The 12,723-nt window shown below is 44.1% G+C and overlaps 3 protein-coding genes across 5 annotated transcripts in view; all 3 read left to right on the top strand.

The window, feature by feature from the left end:
• Positions 1–12,723, top strand: part of LOC126559341 (calmodulin) — a 279,933-nt gene that overhangs the window by 235,030 nt on the left and 32,180 nt on the right. The gene's annotated exons all lie outside the window — the stretch shown is intronic.
• LOC126559276 (zinc finger protein 593 homolog) overlaps positions 1–12,723 on the top strand; it is a 338,322-nt gene that overhangs the window by 229,729 nt on the left and 95,870 nt on the right. Inside the window, exon 2 of one of the 2 annotated variants that reach the window (XM_050215405.1) lies at positions 2,342–2,355. The exons of the other annotated variant lie outside the window; for it this stretch is intronic. The gene's annotated coding sequence lies outside the window, so the exon portion shown is untranslated. Of the gene's footprint in view, positions 1–2,341; positions 2,356–12,723 lie in introns of those variants that run through there. 2 annotated transcript variants of the gene reach the window in all.
• Positions 1–12,723, top strand: part of LOC126557047 (ETS-like protein pointed) — a 176,419-nt gene that overhangs the window by 160,192 nt on the left and 3,504 nt on the right. The gene's annotated exons all lie outside the window — the stretch shown is intronic.

The raw sequence follows: 12,723 nt of genomic DNA on the forward strand, positions 1-12,723 counted from the left end.
ATGCGCTACCTGTTATGGCTGGCGCAATCATCATACGCGCGCTTTCCCAATGTTGCATGTAAAAGCGCCAACCCTCCTGGGGTTGTTATAAAAAGTCGCCGACTTCACTGAATCCAATCGTACGATATAGCATTTTATTTTAATTTTGCAAATCTTCAGTATCCCTTTGGCAAACGTCGATCGTGCTCCGATTTTTTGTCCGGATCTGCTTGATCATCTGCATCTGAAACTAGTTTGGATTTTTTTTCCTCTGTTTCGAGTTTCGTATTCGTATTACCTCTTCCTGTGTGGAGGGATGAAGAAAAAGAAGAAGTGGAAGTGGAGAGAGGAAAAAAAGCTTATGTGATAGTGTGTCACGGCGAACGTGGCGGTTGGTTGGTGCGGAAAAAGTAGCACCCCTTCGGCCAATCCATGGGAAAGGAAATGAAACTAAATCACTATCACCAGATTCTTGAGCGCGCGCGCTAGCTTGGGGGGTATAAGAGTGCTCCATGAATGAAATGGATAAATGAATCGAGTGCGGTGTGTTGCGGTCGGCAGTGGTAAGGAGGGATATCGTTTCGGTGGCGTGTTTCCTTTCGGTCCAAGAGCTCGTATGGTACCGTTTGAGTGTGGGTACCGTTGCCCGGGCGAACGGACGCCGTGGCCTCTTGGGCCGTCACCGGATGTGATTGGATAGCGTGTGTCGAGAGTGTGCAAAAATGATCACATTTATTAAAAATACAGCTTTTTAAGTATCGGTCTGCTTTATTTTCTCACCACACCGAAAATGGCAAAATCCGCATGCATAATAACTAAACCGATTGGTGTAGAAAGAGTATGCTTTTCTGAACATGATTCGGATCGGATCGTACGATAATGCACACAGGATAATGCTTTGTGAAAAGCATTCTTCTCCAAATTAGCTCAAGTTGAGCCCCCGTAATTACCCTCCTGAAGAAACTATCGCTTACATTGCAGTACGTTCAATTCATCGGTATCCCAAGTGGCTTACATGATCGCAAGTGGTTTGTAAATTGAACGCTAAGGAGGCACAAACGTAGATGAACACGTGTGCCATCAAGCTTTAGCGCACGTGTCCTCAGCCTAGAGTATTGAACCACTGCGCTAGGGCAATGTTTGGGCTGTAGCCCAGCTGGCGGAAGTGCCGATCTTTTTTATTTTTTCATGCTCATACAAACGAACAATGGCTTCTAAGCTCATTTTTTTTTTATAAAACTCAATCCAAGAATCTAACCATACTCTGCACTGCGAGTAGGATGACGTCGAGTGACAAAGTTGTACACGATGGTACCGTCAACCACTTTAGCGCAAGTGTTCAAATGAGCGCAATGATACGCTTCCATGCCATCGAACATTAACGAGCGAGCGACACAACAGGACAACTGCTGCTGCTGCTGCTGCTGCTTGACAGAGGGAAGGAAACACTAGAACACAAGAGAACAAGACAAATAGAGAGCGACAGAGAGAGAGAGAGAGCGAGAGGGATCGAAAATCTATGATGCACCATCCGGTCTTAGGTATCTGGTTTCATTTCCGCTCGTGGAAAAGGTAGAGACGACCCGAAACCCGCTTCGAGATGGAACACCTTCAGGTCAGAGTGTGATCCAATCTGAGAAAGCGAGAGGACCGGAAGTGCGTACGATTTTATGGTGAAATGTTTATGAACAAAAAAAAAAAGTGTAAGAAAAAGGTCTGTTCCTACAGGCAGGGTTCGGGCACCCGTAGAGGCAAAGCTGATGAGAATGCGCATCAATAACATAAGAAAAGTGACGATTATTACGGATTTGCTGGAGATATTTTAAACATTCTGTACATGCTGTCAACTTTGCTTACTTACAAATAATTGTCCAATTACATTACTTTACAAAAAACGACTAGCGAGTATTTTATAGTTAATATTTCTGTTTTATATTTGATTAACTTTTGCTTTTGCTGATGCTTCAAGCAAGTCTAACGGGATTTCGGCATATCATGCTCAAATGACCAAATGACGATAAAGAACGCTTCTTGGATAAAGTTCGCACTCGGAGAGAAGGTTTCTTCAACACTAGAACCACATAACCGAAACACACAAAACTCGATCCTGCGATGTATCCTGTAACGTACAGCTTGAAAACGCAAATCAAAACGGTAGCACCATGTTCTGCCAGCAATCGGATCGACGTACAATCGGACACCACCTTTAGCCATCCGAATAAAAAAAGGGGTGCATATGGTTGATCTTGTTTTTGTGGCTCCGTTCCTTCTGTTTATGCAACCCCCTTCTACCACTGTCACTTCCGCTCGGTTACGATTATGATGACCTGCTTTGTCACACTCAACCGTTCGGCCATGCGAGCTCTAAATGGGGAACGATTTTTGCACCGGAAGCACTGATTTAATTGGTCACATCTCAATCCGGTTGCCTGAGCCTGCCCTGTGAGGGGAGAAAAGAAAAAAAAAAGAAAACATAGCCAAAGGAAGTATGGAGGATCAAAAGGAAAACACAGAAACAAGAAAAGTGCGCGAGCGAGACCGCGAGCTGGGAGTGAGCCCAGTACCAACCGCTTCCTAAGATAGGAAAAGTGAAAAGTGATTGGATTTTTGTCTCCGCCAATCGAGCACAGTTGGTTCAGATTTTGATTGCCCTTCACCCGGGAAGGAAAGGAGCTAAAGATATAATGCAAAGGGGGCACGAGTGACGCCACTATGTGCTGAACTGGCTGGCTGGCTGGCTGGCTGGCTGGCTGCGGCGATTTTGGGCAGGAAAAGACGCGGTGGCAGTAGTGTTGGATTACCATCTCCTGTCTTTATTGTTTCCTGTCTTGAATGGTCGCATGGGCGTCAACGGCACCGGAAATTGACCCTCAATGGTGGTATGGTAGCCTAGGAGGAAATAGGGATAGAATCAACAAGCTAGGCGAGAAGAGAGAGAGAGAGAGAATATCAAAAATAAAATAAAAAGAACTGTACGTGTCACGCTTTTGCGTTGGGAGTTTTAGGCAAATTGCTCGTGTTGCCCGAGAAGTGCGAACGAATTAAAAGCTGCCATTTGAGCAAGAGCTTATTCATCACTTTACCAAACTTTTATCTGACTTCCACTGTTTTTTTTTATCCACACAAATATTCAGCCATTGTGTGTTTCAAAAGCCTTATAACTTATGTGGTGATAGCTTTTCTACGTCTTAGTATCTTCCTACAGTTAAGCTAGCCAAAAATGATGCTCATGACAAAATGTCACCATTTTCACACTCTTGTCTTTTTCATCAGGTAAAATTCATCCAATAGTGATCGAGTATGATGGGGGGGGAAGGTTAAGAGCACTGAGGCGCATAAAAACATGAATTCATCAAATGGACGACAGGGCGATATAACTATTAGTGTGACACTTGGCTACGAAACGAAGGGTCCACCGCGCTTATAAACAGTTGACGCGACATAAATAGGGGTATCGCAGGACATTACTTTGCCCGCCCGACAGATCGGGGCCCTGTCCAGCTGACAGAGCGAGCGAGTAGAAGGAGTCGACAACGTAAGCACATAGATTGGAAAAAGGGGAAACGAAGAACAAGATAAATGCAACACATTTTAGCATTCAAATTAAAAATAAACCGTGGGAAAAGTCTAGCAAACGAAAAGTGGTGGTCGTTTCGCTGCATCAATGTCATACGAAGCGAAGATCACCTAAAATGAGGAACGAAAAAAAAAAAGAAACGACGACACAAACACACATATTAAATCACCAACATCGCTTTAAATAATTTTGCGTTGTGCTTCACGTGTCCGTTATCGAAGAAGGCTTTGGATTGTGAAATGTTTTATGCTAAATTAAATACCTCCTCTGTGCTGCCCAAGAGAAGTCCGATACACAGGTGAAAAAGTGCGTTCGACGATGGAATCAAATTTTACAACGCCCAATGAACAAAAACCATATCCCTGTGTAGCAGCATTGTGATGTTTGTTCTCACAACGAAATGGTACATTTGGAGGCACATGCAGTTAAATATAATAATAAACGCCCGCAGCTTGGCGACGTTCGATTCGACGGCATTTGCCAGCGAGCTCGGTGAAAATAAAAGGTATTCCCGCTCCCGCACCAGCAGCAGGGGTATTTCGCTGTGGTCTGCGCCCATATACATGTGTATATATATATTCATTTAACGCTTGAGTGATCCTTCTGTGCCTCTGGGTCCTTGCGCTTCTCATACACACCCTTAACGATCGTAGATTAGACAGAGCGTGTTTGGAGGGAGTGAGCGGGTGCAATGATCCTGCCGTTAATGTCGCGAGGAACGCTGGAAAACAGGTGTGCCTAGGTGTAGTGTGCGGCGACCGAATGATCTCGCTTCATTGCTCGTAAGTCATTCGGGGCCTAATATTGGCCGCGCCTGGTGCGAACCGGGGTCCAATGATGACTTATAATTCTATCCAGTTACTGGGGCGCTGATGATCGTGTACCCTTTTTGTAGAACCACACAGACACAGACACACACACACACACAAGAAAACGTATCTGCAGGACAAAGGCTGGTTGATGTCATAAAATTAATGGGAAATGTTCGTTTGTTAATGCGGTGAAAAATTATGCACCTTTACATTGTGCGGCGGTCCCCCACGAAAAAAGAGAAAATACGGTGAGTTTCAAGCGGGTCCCTGTTATGACGTTAGCGCAGGGAACCGATTAAGATCGTGGGAGAGTTGTACAGAAGGAAAATCACTCATTCGTAGGAGAACCGACTTTGCCGTGTAGAAAGCGTATGTAAAAAAGGTTAAAAGTTTAACACAAAATCGGGAAATGTTTCGTATGTTCAATATGATAAATCTGATTACGTCGTGAACAACCTGTGCCAAAGGTTGCTCCAAGGGACACACCAAGCTTCATAGCACAATTGTTGAAATAGATTTTTATTAAACGCCAAGCCTTTTCAGCAACAGGAGAGTATCGTGAAAAATACGTTCACACTGATGCGCTTCGTTACAGAGCCATATTGTCGCACAATTTCCGGTTGATCCGGCATGAAGCTTTCCATTTTTTTTTTTTTTTTTGCACACAACAGGCTGATTGCAGCAGAAAGCAGAAATACACACAAACACATTTAAAAAACTCAATATCCAATGACACAAGAAACGGGAAAGAATTAGGGTGGCTCCGTAGGACATCCTGCTATCATAAAAAGTAGAACATAAGGCACCGATGAACGGAGCAACCTTCAAAAATACCTAACAAGGTGCCATAAGACCCACTCGAAGCGAACACCAGCGGATTAGGCACACTAAGTGCATGGAAGCGAATCTTTGTACATCAACTGAAGAATGTTGTCCTTCCTACCTGACCTGTTTTGTTGGGTGTCCTGTGATTGGGTATTATCGGAAAGGCTTTCCAATGACGTCACCAACCATTCTCGCTTGCGGTTTGCGTGCGTTTCCTTCCGATCGTGGTTCTTCTCGGTCGTCCGTCCGTTCACCGTGCACGTCATAGCCGTACAGCCGGGATGCGTGGGATTGTTAAACAAGATACTATCCCAAGTCAATGGGACAGCTTTGTGTCCTTTTGCGAGCATTTCTTCGCTTATTTGTTCGGCTTTTCTAGTGCTCTAGTCGTCTAATAGCGACAAGCACTGCAACCGAAGGAAAAGAAAAACGGAGACAGAGCATTAAAATCACAGCACCCTCACACAAATGTTGTCATTTTCTTCTTGAGTTTCATGTTTTTGACCACTGTTCTCAAGTATCATGTTTTGTATGGTGAGATGTGAGAAAATCGAAAACCCATAACCGGTAGTGCATCGGTGTCGTGAAATGTGTCCTTCTCCCATTCTTTATGATCCATAAACGCACCGCGCGTCCTGAGCGTTGAAGAAAATTTAATAAATTTGCTGCCTCTGACAAAAAAAAAAAACAAAACGAAGGATGAACAAGGGTCCTTCTTCCACGCTACGCGGTTGTTAAGATGCAGAAGGCAGCAAAGAAACCTAATCAAACAGGGACATCAAATTTCACTACTAACCAACCAACGAGCCAGCATTCGGCTCCTCAGCCGTATGTAAAACAACCACGCAAGGCACGGAATTGCCGCAAAGAACGGAAGCATAAAGTGGGGGAGAAAAAAAGCATAACACAAAACGGAAATCACGTTGGAAAAGATCACCACACACATACACACAAGTAAGTAAGTGGAAGTAAGTGGCGTCCGATCGTAGACAGTTGGAATGAACGCATGCGAAACATAGCCAAAGCAAACATGCGAGCATTAAAGCACCAGAAGATCATCGTCTCCACCTAGTCTTACACACTAGTCTACGGCGAGTCCTTTCGCATTTGCATTACGTGTGTCTGCGTACGGTCGTGTTTGAGGTCGGCGACAGGTGGCTGTCGTGTAACGCATACATAAATTTGTGTGTGAATGGTTGAAACAACGATCCCTGATCCCTGAGAAAAAAGGATGAGTGCGGGTGTCTATCGTTCGAAGGGATAATGCACCCCTCCGTTGCGATGTATATATAGCGTTGTGGTATGTACCCATCGTACCGTTCCGATGCACATGTCCTGGGAATAAAACGTACGCTGTCTGGAAGCGAAAATTACTTCACATGGTCACGTAATGTGCTGTTTGTACATTCTCGTGACATTCGCTTTCTGGCTGACAGTGCAACGCACAGTGAGTCACTGGAAAAGTAATGAAAAAAATGCTGAATTTTGGCAATTATATAAAGATTTTTCTCACGAATCGAGTTAGATTTCTTCCCCGCTCCATATGTGTAAAACATATATTTAACAAGTTTGAAACATCTGTTAATTTTAATGCCAATGAAACCCTTAAAACACACAAATGTATAAAAAAATCGTATTTCTTAACATTTGGCACAAACAAAACAAAAAAAATAGTGGCGCTGAGAAAACACACACAAACAAACGGTGCGTTTCCCTGCGGTACTCAATAATTCATGACACATATTTTGACCCACCGTTGGTACGGTCTTCGCCCATTGTGCAGCGATGAACTCTTCTGTACGGTTGTAGAGGTGGAATTTTCATTCATTCATTCGTCGGCCTCGCGAGAGATGAGATGTGCGTCAGTGAGATGAGCGATTAAGCGTCTTCGGCATGGTTTTGAATCCGGCCCTGTTCCGAAAATTGTGTGAACGTGTTCTACAACAGTGAGCTCAAGAGTTGATGTGCAGCCTGCCTAGTGCGTGTGTACTTAAAAGAAGTGAAAGATGTGAAATTCCTTCAAATTTGGTGTGAAGAAATGTCAAAGTGAAGAATGTCAAAGAAATGTCAAAATGTGCAAATTGTGCTGCGTGATCCAGTGAAATTCGCTACGCATATTTTTGTGATTGTTCAATTGAAAAAGAAAAATTACATGCAATGTTAAGTGATAGTTAAACAATTGTGGTTAAGTGATAGTTAAACAATTGTGGCTACAGAATCGGTTTGATCTGCTTCAAATTGTGTACACAATTGCAAGAGCAGCTTCAAGCTGCCAGATTCATCCAATCCTTGGAATCCATCCAACCAACGATCTCGCCGAATTCTCTGGCACCAACCTTGCCTAGTGCCCGGGTCAGTCCTACCAGCACCACCATTACGTCTTTCCGAGCCCATCGCCAATACGATCACAATGATCAACCCCAGCTCCAGTACCTTGTACAGACCCAAACGAACCTCCTAGGCCAGGATCTGGAGTTTAGCTTACTTAGCAGTATTACCCATCCGACCAGCGGCAGTTACTTTAATGGCGAAAGTCATTCGCCCATTAGCGCCAGTATCGTGACCGTCAGTGATAGTAACAATAATAATCATACTCTTACGAATCGAAATCGAAACCTATCGAACGCGGCCACATATTCGGCTGTTGACCCTGCCAACAGTGCGCCATCGGGACGCGCAGCTGGACGAGTGCGGTCCACCGATCTTAGTGATAACGCCACCATGGTGCTGCAAAGCTACGATATAGCACTGAACGGAAGTGATAACGTCTCACCATACGCGGCCGACTATGCTCCGACATCGTCATTGCTAGCGGCTGCAGCGGCAGCAGCAGCAGGAACTACGACGACAACGACAACATCACCGACAAGCTCGACTTCGCTACCTGCCAATTACTACATCGATCTGGACCCAGCCTCCACCGGATCGCATCTTTACCATTTGCATCACTTGCATCAGCACCACTCGCAGCAGAACCACACGGGTAACAACAACAGTGGCAACAGCAGTAGAAACGGTACCAACCATCCGTCAGGTTAGAACGAGTTGCTGCTTATAGGAGAACAAAAGCATGCGAGAGATTTCGAGATATCAATCAGAAAGAACGGTTATCGGATCCTGATGGTTACTGATTGTCAAAAAAATACAACACCAGAACCATCGTGTCACAAGATCAGTTTATCAGTTGAATTGTCCCTAACCTGTAATCAACATTCGCGTTTGCATTGGCCCAACTAGCCCTTCATTTTTTCACACACCCCTGCACACCTCACAGGGTCTAGGGTCAGCTATCATACGCTTTGCTCCATTGCGACTAATCTGGCTGATGATTTCATACACTACCTTGCAAAAATTGGAATGAAGAAAACAACCATACAAACAACACCGACGACACGATCACCACGCGCCCAAAATGCGCTCAATATGCGATAGAGCCGAGCCAGTTGCGCAATGATTTAAAATGTGTATGTGTGTATGTTTGTGCATGAGTGTTTTTTTCTCTTCTTTTTCGTACTATAAATGAGAGTTGACCTCACACATGACGATCGTTTTATAACTGCAGTCAAGTGCAACAATTCGTAGCCAGCCAGCCAGCAAGCCAGACACACGTTGACCAATTCACGAAAAAATCCATAACTTTTCTGCCTTTCTGATCACGGTGTCATTGGCGATCATCATCATCGTCGCCGCAGTTTTCAAAACAAACTCCAAGATAAGAGCGGTAATTCGTTCAATGTCAGCATATTTGAGCGATGAGTTTTGAAAATTGGTCCAAACGAAGAACGGTGTTTTGGCAATTAAGTTTTAGCACGACGACATAAAAGTCCGCTGCGTGGCAACATTATTTCACATGATGGTGCTTGTGGTGTAATGATTTTTAACCATTTCAAACCTACAACAAACTAGGACATTACAATCGTTTGTCCACTTCTCCTGCAGTGCTGTTTATTGAATTTGTTAACAATTTTCAGCTGTACTTTGCGTTACAAAGTATTTGATAAGGCACAAACTTCGCGAGACAAATCATTGTATGGTACGAGAATGTATTGTAACCAGCAAGATTGTTCACCTTAAGAACAAGACGCCATTAAGAACAGGACTCCAGGATTGCCAGGGTTAGTGAAGTGGTCTGGCAGTGGAGGCAGTATAAAATGCACGTGTAACGTTGCGTTGCGTGTCACTGCCCTCATTCCGCTGAATTCCGGTTTCCGGTGTAATTTCCGACGCGACATCTCGTCACTCCGCTTGCTACCTGTCCGCGCTGTGGTATGGAGCTAGAGGGAACACGAGAGCATCGGTTTTATCCCCCGGCTATGAGGTATGAGGCAAACGAATGAAAATAACACGTCTAAAGGTGATGACCGTTAAAGAATGGGTAAAAGACGCACTTTAGCGTTTTTCTTTTTCGGGCTTTCCCATTTGAAAGGTAAATTTGTACTTCATCTCCGGTGCTTGGCCCTGCTCTGATATTTTCGATTTACTACTGATGCACCTTCTCTAGGGCGACACTCAGTCTGTACCCTTCTTATGCCGATTATCAGCTAGTGCTATGGTGACGAAATGTTCCTCAACGAGTCTTCAGTCAACACGCGTTTGCGGTGTGCATTGTCGTTTCATAAAATTGCAAAGGAAGCAACTGGATTACGTTATATTGGCTGCCACGCCCGGCTGACTGGTGCCTGAGATGTGGTTCTATCGATTGCTCTCGGCACAGGATATTGATTTTCAAGTGGTTGTATTTTTAAAGTTCAACATTCGACACATCCTTAAATGTGGAGCCCGTAAGCCATTTCCCATCGCTAAACGATTAACGGGATGGTTAGTACATCTTCAACATTGATCAAGTTTGACGTGTTCCTTGTGCACGCCTCGAAACCTTAAAAAAGTGTCCCCATGGAATCAACGTTCCCTGCTTCTCCTCCGCCACTAGCCACAAATGCCTTCGAGCACGACAGTTTTCCCCCTAGCGATCAAATCGACCGCAACGGGAGACTTCAATTCTGCCAGTGTTGTCTTCTAGGCCCCATGCATTTGCCACACGATTCTCGGTCATTTTATTGCGCACCCTCTTCGCTGCCCGGATGTTATGGATCCGGTGAATGGAACGGAAGTGCAACAGGTGTGCATCGATCGCCAGATCGACCTCGTACGAAGCACGATGGAGAGGGACATGGCGACAAGGCGTTCGATGCAGAAAATTCCCACACACAAACGGTACCGACTAATGATCCTGCTTTCTGTTGGCCTTTTTTATGTTTTTGCAACTTTTTCTCATTGTTTTCGCCTTACGTTTGGTAAGGCTCCTTTCGTCCTAGCGTACAACGCTTTTTGTGTTGTTGTTATTTTCATTCCGCCGTATTCTCATTCATCCTTTTTCGCTTTCTATTGCGTTAGTAGTTTTGCCGTTTTTGTTGCTATCTGGATGCGTTTCTGCTACACAGACGAGCTGTTATTCCTCGAAGCAGCAATGTGCAGTTTGTGCAGTTCCGATGTCGGCTTATAATTTTACTCTCGATACACCGGAAGGGGAACCGGGAAGCTGCCCACCACATCATTGGCGTTGTGAAGATGCGATTTAAAATGTCACTCGTCGAATTCATGTGGACGCGTGACACATACAGGCCTCGTTTGTGTGTGTATGTAGATGGTGGGAAATAACAAACTGGAATTGACCGATTAAAAAAGGTGATAACATTTATAGCTACACGCTTTGCATACTACCGTCGAGGCCTTAAACAGTTCTTAATAGTCTTCAGTTGAGCGAAATCATCATCGGAAGATGAATTTTGACATTTATAAAAGGTTTGTGAAGATACGGAAAGGAGTCATTCTTTGGTGAAAGTCATTTTTTTTCATAAAATTATTATATATTAAACCTTTTTGAAAGTATTTGTTTCCATAAACAATGATCAATTGGTCATCTGGTAGGTGGAGATGAACTGAAGAAATAAACGCTCCAGGTCGGCTTGTAATGAAAAATATGATGTTATAGTTTAATTTGATGAGAATCAAATGCTTCTTTATGCTTAATCTTATGCTTTTCGTGACATTGGAAATGGATGGAATTGTAACAGCACGAATTGGAAGGACGTCCGCAGAATGCTAGAATTCACCATTTGCAGACTCAGAGCTACAGACCTTATTTTCAATGTCAATTTTTGTTTTTCAAGCTCAATCAAATCAGTCCTGAGAAAACGAGCTACGACATTGTTCAGCTTAAGCCCGGTGTGATAAATTCAGTTCGTTCAAGGTTGGGGTTTGTTTTACTTTACTGCTACGATAATACGATAAATTCCACCACTGCGTTTGTATCCAAGAGAACGTGAAAAGCCCATAGTGTGTGTCAGTTCCATTTTCGAACGCACGCCACACAAAGTAGGCGTGGCTTGAAGCTCACAAATCGGGAAGGGGTTCACTGAGTGCCATGTTCGAAAATTTATCTCGTACGAACGTGTGCGCACTCTGTCGCCGAGCTCGTTGGCGCTCTTTTCGAATGTGTGTGGGCTAAGGTTTTGGGATGAATCTTGGTTGTACGCATTTTTTTTTTTTCGTATTGCACATGGACGTTATGGCCAAAAGACTATTAAAAATCTTCAATCTCCAATGACAGCCAGGAAGAAGTAATAGTTTTAATGTGTTTCAGCCAAATGTTCCGATCAGTCTTACGTTCGGAGAGTTTCTGGGCCATCAAAGGGAGGTACACCGGCAAACACTTTGTTTGCCTGATCTGTACACAATTGTCAATATTTGCACTAAATGTTTCGGTACTTTTCAAACGCAAAGCCACCATCACCATACCACGCACATGCTCCCTTCTAGGGGCCTGTCATACATCAATAACCAAACAGGCGGAAGAGCAATTTTATGAATGAACGAACACGACCGGTTCATGTTCAAAGATCCCATCCAGCCCATTCATAAAGGCAAAAACACAAGTGCAAACAAGCATGCTCAGTAAACACTTCAGGACTTGTGGTCTGTTATTATGGCTCCGGTTCCGGAGCGAGCGCTTTGTCCGAGGAACCTGTTGAATGTGCTCCAGAACGAACATTAAAACAGTGTGGAAGCTGAGATTTTATTGTTAAGTATGGGTTTTCGACTAACAAACCACAACACATGCTAGTGATGCTGAACTGGCCGTTAGGGAAATGTCCTAAGTGACTGATTATTTACACAGGATACCCTGTTATCCCTTTTCTTTACGTTCCACCCTCCATTTCCTCCCTCTCCTTTTCCACAGAAAAAAAAAAACAAATATCAACACCTGTCATGCGTACTACGTTGGTCGAATCGTGACGATGTCGCGCTGAACTCTTATGATTGGGCACCCAAATCCGCCCATTGGACTTGAGAGCTGATTGATGGGGCACAAAGAAACACACGACGGCAAATAAACATAATTTCCATTCACTTTTTCCTCCACCGATCAAAACACAATTTCCCGAGAATGTGCAACGACGATGTCAATAAACATCCGAATCGATCGATGTTTCCGGTTATGATGGGTTTATACTACGGGAGGATGTGCCG

The sequence above is a fragment of the Anopheles maculipalpis genome, chromosome 2RL (assembly GCF_943734695.1).
Source record: "Anopheles maculipalpis chromosome 2RL, idAnoMacuDA_375_x, whole genome shotgun sequence".
In the NCBI taxonomy this organism is placed as follows: domain Eukaryota; kingdom Metazoa; phylum Arthropoda; class Insecta; order Diptera; family Culicidae; genus Anopheles; species Anopheles maculipalpis.